Genomic DNA, 18,440 nt, shown 5'->3' with positions numbered 1-18,440 from the left:
GAAAAAGTTTCTTGGGGATCCCTGGGTGGCTCAGCAGCTTGGCGCCTGCCTTTGGTCCAGGGCGCGATCCTGGAGTCTCAGGATAGAGTCCCACGTCAGGCTCCCTGCATGGAGCCTGCTTCTCCCTCCTCCTGTGCCTCTGCCTCTCTCTCTCTCTATGTCTATCATAAATAAATAAATCTTTAAAAAAAAAGAAAAAAGAAAAAGTTTCTTACAGCTAAGAGTGTCGCCTGGTCACTTAGCGGTAGGAACAAGGTAACTTGTTCCAGTAGCCTCCTCTATTAAGTCTTTTATAGAGATGTCAGCCAGCTACTACCTTGAAGTCCGATGACAGGTTGCATTTAATAGAGGTACAAAGAGCAGTCTATATTGTATACTTCTTGTTCCCAGCCTTTGATGCCAGCCATGGCTGAAGCAGCTAGTTTTAAACAATGTAATGCGTACACAACTGTACCTTGACCACACCTCACCTCAGCTGTGCCACATATTTCAATTTCCTTCCCGGGGCTTATCTGGTGTGAGGCATCTGTCCAGCACTCATGTACATGTATTGAAGAAACGTGAGAAGATTAATGACCTATGAGGCAAACCCCAGTCATCAAGGATCATTAAGGAACCAGTGGATACACTTTTCCTTCTCCATTCCTTTTGCAAAAAACAATTCTGGGGCACCCCCAACATGGCTCCTCAGTAGGTTTGTGCAGGACTAGGAACCATTCTCTACACTGTACAACCAATCACAGATTAGCAAACACTCCAAGATATCAGGATGGAGGGAAGGAGGGAGGGAGGGAGGGAGGGAGGGAGGGAGGGAAGGAAAGAAGGAAGGAAGGAAGGAAGGAAGGAAGGAAGGAAGGAAGGAAGGAAGGAGGAGGGAGGGAGGGAGGGAGGGAGGGAGGGAGGGAGGGAGGGAGGGAGGGATAGAAAGGAAATAGGAGATAGGAAGGGAGGGAGAGAGGAAAGAAAACCAACAATCACAGAAAAACAAAATTATTCAGGAATGTAAATATAATCATATACAGTACATGATTTCATAGTATATGGGGATCCTTAGGTGGCTCAGCGGTTTAGTGCCTGCCTTTGGCCCAGGGTGCAATCCTGCAGTCCCAGAATCGAGTCCTGCATCGGGCTCCCTGCATGGGGCCTGCTTCTTCTCCCTCTGCCTGTGTCTCTGCCTCTCTCTCTCTCTCTCTCTCTCTATCATAAATCAATCAATTAATCAATCAATCAATCTTCATAGTATATAGTTTTTACTTGACCATAGTAATGAAAACTAATATGGATTTAAGAAAAATTGTAAAATAATTATCATGAGAGAATAGGGAGGGTCAATGGAGTGTAAGAGGTAAAAATCTTTACACAGCATTATTGGAAGTCTCTAGATTATGTCTAAATGAACTAGGTGTGAAGAAAATAGTTATTTAGAGACATAGAGAAGTACATGTTTTTAAGCCTTTCAGTCTATTGGATTTTAAAGTTGTGGTGTAAAAACAAAAAACAAACAAGACCACAGAACATGAAATTTACTACTTTAGCCATTTCTAAATGTATTATTCAGCAGTATTAAGTATATACACACTTTTGTGTAACCAAACTCCAGAACACTTCTTGAAAAACTCAAACTCAAACTCATTATCTGTTAAACAATTCCCCATGTCCTCTTGTCTCAGCCCCTTGCAGGCAACACCACTCTCCTTTGTGTTTATATGAATTTGACTACTCAAGGTACCTCAAGGTAGTGGAATCACAGTATTTGCCTTTTTGTGGCTGGCTTATTTCACTTGGCAAAATATCCTCAAGTTTACCCATATTGAAATATATTTCAAAATTCCCTTCCTTTTTAAGGCTGAATCATATTCTATTGTATTTATATGTCACATTTTATTTATCCATTTTTTCCATCATTGAATAGTTGAATTGTCTGCATATTTTGGCTACCATAATAGTGCTGCTGTGAACATAAGTGTTCAATTAAAGATCTTGCCTTTAATTTTTTGAATATATATCCAGAAGTGGAATTGCTAGATTATATGGTAATTCTACTTTCAGCTTTCTGAGAAACTGCCATATTATTTCCATAGTGGCTGTACTATTTTGCATTCCCACTAACAGTACACAAAGTTTTAACTTCTCTACTTCCTTGCAACACTTGTTATTTTCTATTTTGTTGTGTTTTGATTTTTGATGGTAGTCATCTTAATGGGTATGTGGTGTTATCTTCTTGTGATCTTGATTTTGTTTGCATTTCCTCAATGATCAGCGATGTTGGGAATCTTTTCATGTGTTTGTTAGCCATTTGTATAATATCTTGGGATAAATGCCTATTCAAGTACCTTGCCCATTTTTCAATTGGGCTAGTTTGGTCTTTGTCGTTGTTGATTTACAGGAGTTCTTTATATATTCTGGTTATTAACACCTTATTAGATGCATGATTTGCAAATATTTTCTCCTATCTATAGGCTGCCATTTTTACTCTGGTGATTGGGTCCTTTGGCGCACAGAAGTTTTAAATTCTGCTATTGTCCAATTTGTCGCTTTTAAATTTTGTTATCTGTGCTGTTTCTTTCTGAAAACACTCAATTTTCAATGCTTTTCTGTAATTAAAAATAGTTTGTAAAATGTTGTCAATGGTACATTGTGAAAACCTTATGAGACATCAAAAAAAGAGGAAATGGATATTTAAATCACACTGCAAGGAACAGGCAGGTGGTCAGGGATGCTTAACCAAAAGGGCAAAAGTAGGCCCTGAAATTTAAAGAATGAGTAAAATTAATAATTATAAATTATAGGAAAAGCTAACATTGAGTATTATAGCCATTATGCTAAGGATTATATATATATACATATATATATGTATATATATGTATATATATATATATATGAGAGAGAGAGAGAGAGAGAGAGAGAGAATGGTTTTATACACACACACACACACACACACACACACACACAAACACACAGAGGGAGGGAGTTCTCCTTTAATCTTTCCAGTGACCCCACAGTGACATAAGCACTATTACATTCAGAGGAGAAAACTAAAGTTCAGAGCAGTTAAGCCACTTCCCCAAATTCTCCCAGATGGTAAGCAGCAAAGCTGAGAAGTGAAACAGTCTAATCGGAGGACAAAACATGACAAAGCACATGCTCTTAGCTATTCTGTCTCTTTTAATAAAAGAATTTGTATAAGGGATTCCAGGCAGAGGGAGCAAGATGAGACAAGCACAGAAGTATGATACAGCACGCTCAGCTGGAGAAGCTGTAGGAAGTTTGAAGAGCTGGACAGCATTCCAATGAGAGGCTTAGATCCTCACAGAGTCTTGTGTGTAGGGAAGGCCTTTAAATGTGTGAGTGCAAACTGTAGGAACCATTAGAGGATTTAGGAAAAGAGGAATGATCTGGTAAATTTGTCTTTAAGAAGACTCATTCTGATTGTGTAGAAAATGGACTGGAAGGTGGACAGACTGGAACATGAAAACCATGCAGTTACAAAGATGGTGCAGGGAAAGCCTGATTTAAGGCAGAGGCTGGGGATCCCTGGGTGGCGCAGTGGTTTAGCGCCTGCCTTTGGCCCAGGGCGCGATCCTGGAGACCCGGGATCGAATCCAACATCGGGCTCCCGGTGCATGGAGCCTGCTTCTCCCTCTGCCTATGTCTCTGCCTCTCTCTCTCTCTCTCTCTCTCTGTGACTATCATAAAATAAAAAAACAAAAAAAAATTATAAGGCAGAGGCTGTCCGATGGACAGAGGATGCTTATTTTTGAGAGTCTAAGGTATGAATGAGATCGAATCTGCAGGACTTCATGCTCAAATGTGTATGGTACGTGAGTCAGAGAAAAGGGATAAGGGCAGTGGTGTGGGGGTAAATGTTTAACAGCCTGCTTTCCAGGAGAACAAGAAACACTAATACCCATGGGTTTGTAGCATTTACCAATGTCCAGGGTATGACTACTGAATATACAGCAATCTCACCATACAGAAATAATAGAAGTAAATTCCCTCAAAAACACAGAAAACAGCAAAATTAAGTAGAATAATTAGAACATAACAAAACTATTTTCTTTGTTTTGAATATAATTTGTTTAGTCGTAAGTTTATACAGTTTGGGTTTTTAAATAATGGCTGTATTTAGCAACTGGCTTACAAAATCCCTGAAAATTTCACCATGAGCCAGTGTGGGCCAACTCCAGCACACGAACTGGAAGACACTCAAAGTTCTGGTACCTTAGGTGTGATCGATCCCCTCCAGGAAGCCTCCCTTAATCCTACCACAAGTAAGGAGAGAAGTCCATCTCTGGGCTCCCATGGCATCTGGTGTAGAGTTTTACCATTGCTTATTTCACACCAAAATTTCATGGCCTATTTGAGTCTTATCTTCTCACTAGTGACATTTCAGTGCTTAGGAAATAAGTTCCAACTTTTTCAAAATATTTTTCTGCCACAGCTGGGCCCTGAAGTACAAAGACAAATAAGAGATAGTTCCTATCTCCAAGAAGTTCATCATCCAGGAAGAGAGACAGATAGTAAACATTACCAAAAATCCACTCTAGTAAGAACTATGATAGAGGTCAAAATGGGGTACAAAGAAGGCACAGATGGATGCCAGCAGACCCAAACCAATCGTTGGTCAGTCAGAAGAAGGATCCTGGAAGTGCTGACATCCAATACTCACGATTCTATCAACATTTTCAGCCTTAATCTTTAACCAGATAAATAAAAACAAGCAAACCAACAAACCAAACCAAAAAAAAAAAAAATTTACATGAACAGCAACCTAAAAGCATTAAAGCTAAAACACTAAAGCCAATTTGAGAGTTAATGGAGAGAAAGCCCTCTGAGTATTTTTTTACTCTTAAGATTCTATATATTTAAAACAGTCCAGATTTCCAGGGATAATTTTATAGTTCCTTCATTTTCCAGAAGGAAGTATTGGCTTGAGTCAGGAAGAAGCTTCTGAATTCTCTAAACACAGGAGTAAAGAAACAGGGTGTTGATCTTCCCCCCTGTCTCAGTACCCAAAATCAGGCCCTCAAAAGAAGAAAATTTATAGGAAACTCTCTTAAAAGTCTAAGAGGTTTTCTTGTCTTCCTTCCTCAATTAGAGGAATGAAGCAACTCGACCCCTATCTCATGCAGGGATGCTTTGGGGTAATTGAGTCATTACTGTCACTGCTCCAGACACCCTCAGCAAACATTCAGTTGCTGGGGTCCTTGGCAGGATTCTCATGCCAGGGGCTCATATGCAAAAACTGAGCACCAAAGTGAAAAGCCATTCGTCCTTGAGAGAGGGAGCTCCTTCAGGATTGTGGACCATAGGTCACTGCAGATTGGGTATTTTGCAGTGTTCAAAACATATTTAGTGCTACTGATTTTTTGCATATGTATGCTTTATCAGGATAAATAGGGACCATCTTTCCAGAAAGGTTGTGAGGTCCACAAGCACAATGTAGGTGGGATATCATTGTTACCAAATAAGTCAATTTTCTGGCTTTTGACACTACGAAGTCTATTTTAAATTTCTCAACTAAGTTTAAGCTCAGGGATGCTATCTAACTAGTTATCTAAACTTTTAAAATGTCTTTTGAGAGAGAGAGAGACAAACCAAGAAACATACTCTTAACCATAGAAAACAAACTAATAGTTACCAGAGAGGAGGGGTAAAATAGAGGATGGGGATTCAGGAGTACTCTTGCAGTGGTGAGGACCAGGTGATTAAAATAAAACACTTAAAAAAATAAAAACAAAATTTAAAAAGTCTTTTAAATTCTTTGAATCTGCTTCCTTATTAACTCAGAATCTCTGTTTACGAGACTTTTGTAAAGATTAAATGAAATAATATTGAAGAGTAAGGAACTAGTATTTGCTAAAGTAGAAAATACAATGTAGATATAATGTATGTTACTAATATTATTATTGATGCTAATAATTGGTAATCATTTAAATATCTGTTTATAAAACAGTTTCATACAATTATAAATTAAATTGGAATATTGATACAAAAGCCAGAAAACAGAAAGAATGATAGCCTTCATATCATAAAAATTTGAAGTATGAATTTTCAAAAATTATAAATGGAGCCAAGAGATAAATAATCACCAAAAAAATTGTATAGGATACATACAAAATATTATATTTCTATATGTATAATAATAGACATATAGTTCAACATATAAGATATAGAAAAAATCATTACTAAAAATATTCAAGTTTTTTGTAATCATAGAAATGACATAGTAGGAGGGCGGGGGGTGGGAGTGAATGGGTGACGGGCACTGGGTGTTATTCTGTATGTTAGTAAATTGAACACCAATAAAAAAAAAAAAAAAAAAAGAAATGACATAGTGAAATATAGAGTTTTAAATCATTTTAGCAAATATTTAAAAAGAATGATACACTAGGCTACAAGTGTGAGAAGGAAAGATACTCTCAAATCCTGTTCATAGGAACAAATTAGCTATTCTCAAGGGCAGTTTGGTAAAATACATAACAAAATTTATACACATCAAGTCAATTTCCAGAAATTATCTTTTTTTAATCCTTTAAATTTAGTGACATTTTCAATTTATTTTTTAAGTCTCTGTTTATTTCCAATTAGTTAAAATACAGAGTAATATTAGTTTCAGGTGTACAATACAGTAATTCACACTTCCATAGAACACCTGGGCTTATCACAACAAATACACTCCTTAATCCTCATCTCCTATTTCACCCATCCCCCAACCCACCTCCCCTCTGGTTACCATCAGCCTTTCTCTATAAATGAGTCTGTTTCTTTTTTTTTCTTAAATTCTGCATATGTGTGAAATTGTATGGTATGTGTCTTTCTCTGACTGACTTTCTTTGCTTAGCATAATACTCTCTACCTCCATCCATGTCATTGCAACGGCAAGTCCATTGACTGATGAATGGATGAAGGAGTTATGGTACACACACATATATAATATATGTATATTATATATATGCATACAATAGAATATTAGCCATTAAAAAATAATTCTTGGAAACTATCTTAAGGAAACAATTAGACAAGTTAAAATATAAATAAGATGTGGTTTACAATGTTTAAAATACTAAAAACTGCAGTATTAGTTATATTAATTATAATATAGTTATAGTTTATTTAATGAAACATGCAGCTATTACAAATATCCCTATGCTTCTATATTTATTGACATGTTATATTAAGATGTTCCTGGTATATTATGGGCTATTCATAACATATTAACAAAAATAGTTTGAAACTGTGTGAAGAATTTAATTGAATTTTTACAATTACTATGATAGAAAATAAGATGTTATACTTGGTAACAATAATAATAGTTAATGTTATTAAATTATTTTTCAATAAGCCTGTATTATTTTTATTATAATAAAGGAAATATTTTTACTTCAAAGGTATAATTTTTTTCTTATCTGTTCTTTATCCAAACAAAATAGACATTTTATCTTTATTATAAATTATCTTTTTCTCTCTTGATCCTATATTTTCTGTCTGCCTATTGCATCAATTGTTCAGTGATGCTACAATTCAATGTTGTCACAATTTGTCTTCATCATAGGACTTGTTACATCACAAAGGCAAGACTCCTCTGAGTTGAGGTCATAGTGACCTTAAGAGAAAAATCCCTATATATCAAATATTTTCTTTTTAACCAATTTATGAAGAAAATGAAGGTGGAGGGAAGGAGGAGGACAACTCAAAGGAGAGAAATAGAAAGTAGTTTGTATGAAAATTGATGGTATTTTATTTATTTCATTAGCCAAAATAGACAGTAGTGTTTGTAGATGAGATCAGTGCATGCATATGTCCAAGCAATGTGTATCTGTATCTTAGAGAAAAGCACATTTGAAAAACAAGACAGTTTTTTTGAAATGGGAGCGTCCTTTTGGTCCAATTTGTGACAGACCTGTAGAAAATATTTGCTTTAGGGACACAGACTAGATTAACTCATATGTATCAGCTCAAGTGGTCCATTGAGACAGATAAAAGAAAGGTGAATATTTGTTCATATATTAAGCAAAGAAAGAATATATAGTGAAAAGCAGGGACATGATCTAATTCTAAATGCTTTCATTGGTATGTTCTAGAAATCCATTTTTGGCATTCTTCTTTTTGCCATGTACATATCCTGCCTTGACAATTTCACTTCTCCCATTGCTTCAGTTCTTAGCTAAGAGACACACAATTATCAATGGCAAAATGAACCTATTTCAATACACATAGTAAGAACAAAGGAGTTCTGAGGAAAAAGAGATTATGTCTGACGTAGAATCCAAGAAGGGGTAATGTTGCTGAGTGTTTGGAAATGGGAAGAATTTCCTAGACCTAGTCATAAATGGGGAAGATATTACAAATACGTGTAAGGGCCAGAGCACATGAAAAGTTAAAAAGAAGAAAACACTGAAAAAGTTAAAAAGAAACCCAGTAAACTAGTTTTACTGATGTAAAAATACATGTGTTTCAGATGTGTTCTGAAATAGGAAGAGATGATGCCAGAAAGATAAACTAGGGCTGGATTTCTGGAAGTCTTGAGTGCCAATTAAGAATCTGAAACAATAAAAACAAAAACCATGATAATCATAATGTATTGATATTTCTCTGCCTTTTTTCTGCTTGCATTTCTCCTTGGTTTACTCCCACAATTGTTTCTGATATTGTTATTGCATAAGATGGTGATTATTACATTTTCTGAAAAGTGAAAAAATAAAAACCCATCATTAATTCAACCAAATAAGTGCTGTCACTTTTAATCTCCTTAATTACACAGGTTGAAAGGCATTACGGGAAGATTTGGCAACATTTGGAAAAACGACCACTCAGAGTTAGAGAAATAAGTCCAAATGATACATGATTTTCAGGGAAATTTCTTAAATCTTTCCAACAAGAATGGACATGGCCCATTCTTCATCCAGGCATGTTGACTATTAACGTCACAATCCATTTGCAATGGAAGTAAACGTTCAGGGCTAGAACAGATTGCTAGTGAAAGCTTAATGACCAGAGGTCTCAGAAAACTTGGCAACCAAATGCTAAGTATGCTTACTGAGGCTGGAGAAGAAAAGCTTTAATTAGTGGTCATCAAAGCACAAAGCAAAGGGTCAGCACACCTACTTAGCCAATGTCTCTTTGAAGTAAAACTTACTGGGCTGCTGATTCCCCACACATCCCTGCAAACAGGTGCCCATGCTTCCCATGCTGATTTACTCTCCTTTTCCCTCTCTGTGTGTGAATAGTCTGCCAAGTGGAAGGAGACCTGCCAAGATGCTGAGCTTGAACCTGGACATACACTCCCCAAAACTTACAAGGCTTAACCTACCCACTCCAACAGTATGCTGATCCTAAACCAACCTATGTTGAAATAGGCCAAAATTGTTCCTATGTTCTACCTTTAACTTGTTGCCATTTTTTTGAGACTTAAGAATTTTATTTCACTAAATTTAAACTCTAGCCCAAGGAGATGATGCTAGATAAGTTATTATAGATAGGCAGTCCATCAGTGGGACGGGAGTAGGAGTAAGAGTATCTGTAGGTGAAATGGATTGGTCACGTAATATGCCGGCAGGATTGGCTAATTCTCCTTGTTTCAAATCATCTTCTCCATCAGCTCGAAACTTCATCATTAGAAATTAATTTACTTGAGTCTTAAAGTTCTCCACTCTTTAGGATACCGCTACTAAAGTGCAAATACCTCTGAAAGCACTAGCACCCCAGGTTTCATCAGCTGCCCCTTCAGGGGAGTGGGATGCAGGCTGGATAACTGGTTTGGAGGAGGGAGATTACAATAGGAAAGACAGAGATATTAAAAGAAGTAGTAGAATGACAAAGGCACTATTTTCCTCTGCACCTTTCTGCGAGAGAATAGGAGGAAGGCACCACTGTTTCCAACTTAATCTTCTCTACCTCAGTAATTCAGACTTCTGACATTTCTTGAATTCTAATCACCTGGCCTCACCTGAAGAGAACCTTATTAAAAGCAACAAGAACACCATAATGGTGGGAAGAAAATCAGAACATATTTGAAGCATATTTAAGTTGGAGTCATAATTGGAAACTTTCTTGGAGTGAAGTTAGGGCTGGGAGTACAGGAAGGCAAGAGATGCCATGTGTGATCACTACATGCTTTTGTTTTTCTAGAAACATAGGTTTTAATTTTTCTGGGATAAATGCCCAGGAGTTCAATCACTGAGTCCTATGGTAAGTGTACGTTTAGTTTTTTAAGAAGTAGCCATGGTATTTTCCCCAAAGCTGGTAACATTTTACATTCCCACTAGCAACATATGAGAGATCCAGTTTCTCTTCATCCCAGACAGAATTTGGTGTTGTGACTATTTTCTATTTTAGCTGTTCTAACAGGTACATAGTCATATCTCACCATCATGGTTTTAATTCCCATTTCCCTAATGGCTAGTGATAAATGTCTTTTCATGTGCTCATTTGCCATCTGTAGTCTCATTTTAGTGAAAAGTCTCTCCATGTCGTTTGCTCATTTTCTAACTAGATTTTTTTAATGTTAAGTTTTGAGAGTTCTTATATATTATAGTAATAAGTTACTTGTTCAGGTTTGTGGTTTGCAAATATTTTCTCTAGGTCTGTAGCTTGTCTTTTTCTTTTTTAAAAAAAATATTTAAATTCAATCTGCCAACATGATATAACACCCAGTGCTCATCTCATCATATGCCCTCCTTAATGCCCATTGCCCCATTACCCCATCCCCTTACCCTCCTCCCCTTCTGCCACCTTTTGTTGTCCCTTTTTTAATTCCTGAAATTCTGTATGTCATTGATGTAATAAAATAGCACACATTATTTCGTGGTAGTTGGCACCATGGGTACTGCATGAGGTTTACGCATTATTTTCTTTGTATTTGGTCAACATTCCATTTGTCTTCATGCATAGAAAAACCAATAAATAATGTCTTCACTTAATGAAAAAACAATCACTGACTCAATAAAAACTCCTGGCTTGGACTGTGCAAGGCAGGTGCAGCCCCCCAGGGACTAAACACTGCTGCCTTCTTCGGGATGGGATTTTGTCCCCATGGACTCTCCTTACTGGGCTCCAAAAATGTGTGATGAGCCACGAGCACTGTTTCAACTGCAGGCCACTCCCGTCTCTGAAGGAGTTGGATCGCTTTGAAACGTGGAGGAGAAAGCAAGAAGTGACCCTGCATCACCCCCACCCCCCAGGTAGTCCTCAGGAACCCAGTCGGCAATCATTGACACTAGGAATAATCTTCTCCCTGGAGTTGTGCATGAGAAGCCTCTGCTGGGTGAACTTACAATGAGACAGTTAGGTGATCTGCCTAATGATTAGATGACCCAGGTCATTGTGCCACACTTTTGGAGGACCCTCGAAGTTCCTGAAACCTTGGATCATTCCTGCCTTTCCTGGTAATCCACATAGTTCATGGAATTTAGTTATTTATAAAATAAAGTAACCCCCCCTTGTTGAGGGCCTGGGTAGCTCAGTCGGTAGAGTGTCAGTCTTTTAATCTGAGGGTCAAGGGTTCAAGTCCCTGTTCAGGTGAAACATGCTCTTCTTATTTCAGCCACTAGTAGAAGAGGGACTCTGCACTGGGCCCAGATAAACTCCGTCTTTGCCAACTTTTTAAGGGCCTTTAGCTCTTTGATTTCTGGGGTTCCCCAGCTCTTCACCACATGGTAGCACATAAGTCCTGCACACTCTGCAAAACATAGTTGATAAACTAAAGTCCAAACACGTCTTGAAATTGTGTTAGCCAACCGCTTTGGACGTTCATTAAAAAGCTTCTCAGGGGCACCTGGCTGGCTCAGTCCGTAGAGGATTTGACTCGATCTCTGGGTTGTGAATTCGAGTTCTTCGTTGGGTGTGGGGATTACTTAAAAATAAAATCTTAAGAAAAAATAGTGACACTCTTTCTGGGATTTAAATATGATGTAAACGCTCTGGAAGTGGAGTTCTCTGCATTTGTTCTGTAGACAGTACCATAGATTTTTCTAAGATTTTAACTGATTTTTGGACAAAAAGTCAAGGTTTTCACCTGATGGGTACTGTGTGTGTGAAATATGACTATATTTGCTTCATCATTGTTCCACTTGTTTCCACCATGTCATATATCTGCAGGAGAAGAACACCTTGTCTGAAAAGCTGTGTATGTTTTTTTTTTTTTATCTTCTTAATAGGGTCTTAGAGCAAAAAACAATATTTTAGGGAAACCCATTTTGATTTTTTTCATTTATGAATAATGCATAGATGTTTATGTCTAAAAACTCTTTACCAAACTTTAGATCTCAAGTATTTTCTCTATGCTATCTTCTAAAAAGTCTTATAATTTTACATTTTATTATTTTTAAAAGATTGCATTTATTTATTTATTTATTTATTTATTTATTTATTTATTTATTCATGAGAGACAGACAGAGAGAGAGGCAGAGACACAGGCAGGGAGAGAAGCAGCCTCCATGCAGGGAGCCTGATGCGGGACTCGATCCCAAGAGTCCAGGATCATGCCCTGAGCCAAAGGCAGACCCTTAAATGCTAAACTACCCAGGCGTCCCTAATTTTATATTTTATATTTAAATTTAATCCTATTTGAGTAAACTTTTGTATGAGGGATGAGGCGTAGGTTGAAGGTTTTGTTGTTGTTGTTGTTGTTGTTTTTTGGGGGGGGGTGCCTGTTGATAGGTAATTTACTCCAGTGAAACTGTCTGGGCTTTGAGATTTCTACCATGAGAGGTTTTAAATTATGAATTCAATTTCCTTAATATTCAGAGGATTATTCAAAAATCTTTTTCATATTGAATTAGCTGTAATTTTCAAAGAATTGATTTATTTTATTTAACTTGTCAAATTTTCGTGGAGTTGTTCACAGCATTCGCTTACCATATTTTGGATGCCTGAAGGATCTGTAGTGATAGCTATTGTTCCATTCAGATATATGTCTTTTTTTCTTTGTCAGTCTTGCTAGAAGTTTTCTATCTTATTGATCTTTTCAAAGAACATTTTTATTTCTTTGATTTTCTGCTTTGTTTTCCTCTTTTCAATGTAATTGCTTTCTGCTCTTGTATTTATTATTTCCTTCTTTAGGATTTATTTTGTTCTCTTTTTCCTCTGGTTTCTTGAAGTGGGAGCTTAGATTATTGATTTAAGACTTTCTCTTTTCTAATGTAAGCATTTAGTGCTATAAATTTTTCTCTCAGCCTGGGGGCTTTAGCTGTGTCTTACAACTTGTAGTATGTTTCATTTTGATTTCAATTCACTTCAGTGCATTTTTAAATTTCCTTTGAGACTTTTTCTTCAATCCATAAATTAATTTTAAATGTGCTATTTAGCTTACAAGTATCCTTAGATTTACCTTTTACTTTCTGTTATTGTTTCTTATTGTGATTCCATTGTGGTCATAGAATATATTCCATATGACTTAAGTTATTTTAAATTTTTTGAAATATTTTTATGGCCCAGGGGTAGGTTGGGATACATCCTTACCTCTCAGCAAAGGCAGAAGGCTAGACTCTTCACTTGACCTCTACTAGCAGGGACAGGCTGGAGGCAGTTTTTTCCATGCAGGTGGCTGAAATAAAGTGGTTATTGTCTACGAAATGTCAATTTTTTGTCTTTCTAGGCCATCCCTTTCCTGATTCTTTGGCTAAAGAGAACAGATTTCTATAAGGAGATTGTTTTTTGATTGTTTGTTTTTTGCCTATGTTCATTGGCATTTCTGGGTTTCTAGTTTCTCTGGTCTCTAGTATCTAGATATATGAAGGAAAAAGAAAGCCCAGGAAACTCACCACCATGTTGTTTCTTGGTTCCTAAGGTACCTCACTGGTCAGCCTTCTCTTGAACTTTTAGTCTTCAAGTCTGTGTTTTATATATAATGATCAGAATTTTCTGTTGTACTTAGTGGGAGGAATAGGAAAAACTATGTCTACTTCATCTTTATAAAAGTGGATGTCTAATTATTATTTTATAATGTATGAATAAATATTTTTAAGTTTGCCTAAATTTCTAATATGGTAAACATCAGTAAATATAACCCCATAAGAAAAAATTTTGAGGTCCTCAAAAAATTTTCAAGTGAAAGGAGATCCTGATCGCCCCCAGATTAGGGAACCATTATCATAAAGAAATGTTTTTTAAGATGATTACTGAAAAATGCCAGTGTTTTAGCTACATATAACTCATTGGTGCATAAAGGGAGTAGTCTCCATGGAGATACAGAAGAAAAAGCCAAATCTAATATCCCTCTTCCCAGGACACTGAGAACAATATGTGATACATAGGGTGACTATATATCCTGCTTTTCCTGGGAAAGTCTATTTTTTTAAGGTATAATTATCAATTATAGTTTCTTGCATTCTCAGAGTATCCTGCTTTGCATGGTAAATTATATTGTCACCCAGATTATACAGATCAAGACTGTGCCACCATCCCTCTTTACTCTCGGTCTCGAAAAAACTTCTCAAACCTCAAATTTTCAAATACCTTAGGATACAAACTATAAATATAATATTTAGTTTTTAAACCACATGTTGATGCTACCACTTTTGCCAGGCAAGCTAAGTCTTTGCCTCAGGATCACTGCCAAGACAGAACTGCAATCACTTCCCTCCCTGTCTCTAAGTCTTAACTGTGTGAAGATATCTCTTCTACAATTTTAAGTTTGCCTTAAAGCTTGAGCTAAACATGTCCCCTTAAGTTTACATCGAGGACCAACCTCAAAAGGCATAATATCTTGAAGAACTTCTCAGATCCCTGGCATTCTTTCAGTCATGTTTTCTCACTGTTACTGCTAGCTCATCTTCTCCATTATGGGAATCAAGAAAAAAAAATCTCAGCTATGACAGAAATAGTAGAAAAAGTTTCAATATTTGGATGGCTAATCCTAATGATAGATCCAATTCATTCTTTATCCATTGATTTAAAAAACATTTAATGGGAACCTACCCAATGCTCTTGTCTTGAATTTTATAATCACAGAAAATAGCAAAAACAAACTGAAAAGTACTTATCTCCCTCAAAATATTCTTTCAAAAAGCTTTTATTTATTATTTTCTATATTATTTATTTATTCATGAGAGACACAGAGAGAGAGAGAGGCAGAGGGAGAAGCAGGCTCCTCGCAGGAGCCAGATGCGGGACTCGATCCCGAATCCTGGGATCACGACCTGAACTGAAGGCAGACGCCCAACTGCTGAGCCACCCAGGCATCCCTCAAAAACAGTTTTTAGAAGACGAAAGCAAACGTGTAATTTTCCATCTCAACATGTCCTAGAATATCTTCTCTACACTAATTTCACTATGAACAAACTATATTTTAAAAGAACAAAACAATAATCTCATATACATAACGTTAAGAATTTGTGTGGCAATCACTTTGAGGAGTTATGTAGAGGGGAAACATTTTCCTATGAGCATATGAATTTGAAAAAGAGTCTTATTATTGCAGAGACTCTTATCCAACAACTAGATTTTGAGTTTATTGAATCAATTCCTAGACAGTCTCATAAATACAGGCTTTCCCTCTCACCAAATTTGAACTCTAAAGAGAAAGTGGGAGTCTAACTTTCAGAATTTAACAAAGAAACGATGTCACTAAGTTTATGTTTCTTTGTTTTGAAAGAGAAATCTCTCAGAGACCTAAGACTAGCACAAACCCTGAAAAACAAATGAATTTCAAATGGTGCTAAGTCTCTCACCCCATATCCGATGCACAACATGCCAGTGTTAGGCAGCGCCCTGCTACAAGTCAGGCTTGAGCAACATGGAGGAGGAGGTGTCAAGACATTCTTACCAATAGGGAATATTGCCACAAGAGAAGAACAGGGTCTGAGTGGCTATACTGATCATACTATTAACAAATATTACCAATATTAAAGATTTGTTTGCCAGTTTGGGCAAAATAGTAGAATAAAAGTTTTTCTCTGTCATGTGGTTAACTTAGTTTTCCTCTTTATGAACCAGCTTTTTCTTCCTCTGGATGCCTGTAATTTGCTTTATTTCCAGGGAACTTGCTTAGAGTCGTCATTCAACTCCTAGAAATTATTGAAACTAATATGTGGCAAAGAAGCCAACATTCATCCTGCTAGAGCCTAAGTTTGACATCACAGCATACTACTCCACACAGCCCAGACTTAGCCTCAGTATCCTCCACAACACAGTATTCAAGATATCCTCTATCACTTGCTCTGGGTTGACACGAAAGCCCCATTTTCCATCACTGCCCTAACATGAGGTTAACCACATAAAAATATTCACACTTCTAGATTGTGTCTCCTTAACTACTCATAGTCATACGCTTCATTACTATCTCACTTCATTTCCCTCTCTCACCTCCTCTCTCTCATCCACTTCTTTCACCACCTCCTTTCCTCATTCTCTGTCTTATCTCAAGATATTTGTCCTTCATTAAAGTCTATCAGTTTTTCCTGACCAACTTCAAAACCTACCACCCCCACCAAGGCTTCCCAGATATTCCAATCAAAGAAATGCAGGAGCCTGGATTTATTATACACAAAAGCACAAGTTTGCAAAAATTTGCCTTTCAGTATTATACTTGAACATGTACATCCTCATGACCCAAATGGAGATGATAGCATATCATCTATTGAGTGACCCAGTGAATAAGTTCACATAAATGTATGAATAATATCAGTATAATGCATACTTTTAACAGCAAATGAAACATTCTGTACAAGTACAGTGAAATCTTTGAATATTTGACTGCTTACCTGCATAGTTTCAGAGCAGGAGAAATAGATTATCAAAGCAACATACAGAAAAACTAATAAAAATGACAGAACCTAAGGAAAATGGAGCAAAGCTAGCACTTATAATATGAACCAAACATAAAATATTTATAAAAATATTAAAGAAATATGCACAGATGGGGCACCTGCATGGCTCATGAGGTTGAACATCCAGCTCTTGATTTCAGCTTAGGTCATGATCTCAAGGTCATGGGATTGAGTCCCATGTTGGGCTCCACACTGGACGTGGAGCCTGCTTAAGATTCTCTCTGTCTCTGTCTCTCTCCTTCTCTGTAAAAAATAATGAAAGAAATAAAGAAGGAAAAAAATAAACAAAGACAGAAAGAAAATAAAGAAAATATGCAGAGCCCCTATAATAAAGATATCTCTAAAATTTTAATGAGGCCACAAAAGAACAAAAGAATTAGAAACATTTCTTATTTCTTATTATGTTAAGACATTCCATGTTCCCTTGATAAGAAAACTACAATAAAGATGTCACCTCTTTCAGGCACCTGGGTGGCTCAGTGGTTGAGCATCTGCCTTCGGCTCAGTTTGTGATCCTGTGGTCCTGAGATCGAGTCCCACATTGGGCTCCTCACAGGGAGCCTGCTTCTCCCTCTGCCTATGTCTCTGCCTCTCTCTCTGTGTCTCTCATGAATAAATAAATAAAATCTTTTTTTAAAAAAAAAGATGTCACCTCTTCCAAAATTAGTTTTTGATCTTAGCACAATTCTGAACAAACTACTAATGAAGAATTTTGAGAGTAGGTAAGTAATTTGGTGGAATAATTTTAAAGTTAATCTAGAAGTAAGAAATTGATGCAACTATGGAAAAAAATGAAAAAGAAAAGTAACATGATATTTGATATTAAAAATAAATTACTTCTGGAGCACCTGGATAGCTCAGTCTGTTAGGCTTTACTCTTGATTTCGGCTCAGGTCTTGATCACAGGATCGTGGAGTTGAGCCTCCCTGTAGGGCTCTGGGCTCAGTGCCAAGTCTGCTCAAGATTCTCTCTCCCTCTTCCTTCCCCTCTGCACCTCTGCATGCACTTCTCGCTCCCTCAAATAAATAAATAAAATCTTTAAAGATAAATTACTTTTATTACTGAAAACATTAAGATAATAATAATAGTGTATAATAATATTAATAGGAGTTATTGGAGGACTATTAATTGGTAGGCTTGAGTAAACACTTTACAACATTATTTAATTTTCACACAATTCTCTGTTGAAGACAATATTGTGCCAATCTTACAAATGGCTAGGTTAAGTCACTGGCCCGAGTTCAGATGCAGGGGTAGAACAGACTATTGGACAAGAGCATAGGCTCTGGAATCAAAGAGGTCTGTATTCCAATCCCAGATGTACCCCTTGCTAGCTCTGAGATTTGACCTTGTGATTTAACATCCTGAAGCTTCAATTCCTAATCTGCATTTTGAGGATAACAATAGCCCTCCTCTACGAGCAATATATGATGAAACATTATAAATCTCCTTGACAGAGTCACTGTCACATAGTTGATGCTCAACAGATGCAAGCTTAAAAATACAACAACAACAACAACAACAACAACAAACCATGTTGGAACAAATATTGAAATTCAATAATAATAGCTAACACATAATGAGCAACTACAATGTTCTGGGCACTGTTTTTAATGTTTTCCATGCATAAATTCAAACATTAGAGTCAGTCACTATTATAACCTCCATTTT

At 36.7% G+C, this 18,440-nt stretch overlaps 1 long non-coding RNA gene and 1 other non-coding gene across 3 annotated transcripts in view; one reads left to right on the top strand and one right to left on the bottom strand.

Annotated features, from left to right (window-relative positions):
- LOC111098538 overlaps nucleotides 1-16,928 on the bottom strand; it is a 67,669-nt gene extending 50,741 nt beyond the window's left edge. For both annotated transcript variants that reach the window (XR_005368290.1, XR_005368289.1), the window contains exons 1-3: nucleotides 16,868-16,928; nucleotides 13,764-13,833; nucleotides 13,462-13,546 (exon numbers count right to left, since the gene is read on the bottom strand). This is a non-coding gene — a long non-coding RNA (uncharacterized LOC111098538). The remainder of the gene's footprint in view (nucleotides 1-13,461; nucleotides 13,547-13,763; nucleotides 13,834-16,867) is intronic.
- Nucleotides 11,451-11,523, top strand: TRNAK-UUU. Its single transcript has one exon. It is a non-coding gene; the product is annotated as a tRNA-Lys (tRNA).
- Nucleotides 16,929-18,440: the final 1,512 nt, after the last annotated feature.

This window comes from Canis lupus, chromosome 13 (assembly GCF_011100685.1).
Source record: "Canis lupus familiaris isolate Mischka breed German Shepherd chromosome 13, alternate assembly UU_Cfam_GSD_1.0, whole genome shotgun sequence".
In the NCBI taxonomy this organism is placed as follows: Eukaryota; Metazoa; Chordata; class Mammalia; order Carnivora; family Canidae; genus Canis; species Canis lupus.
The sequence above is the reverse complement of the archived record's forward strand: the minus strand, read 5'-3'. Positions and strand labels throughout refer to the sequence as shown.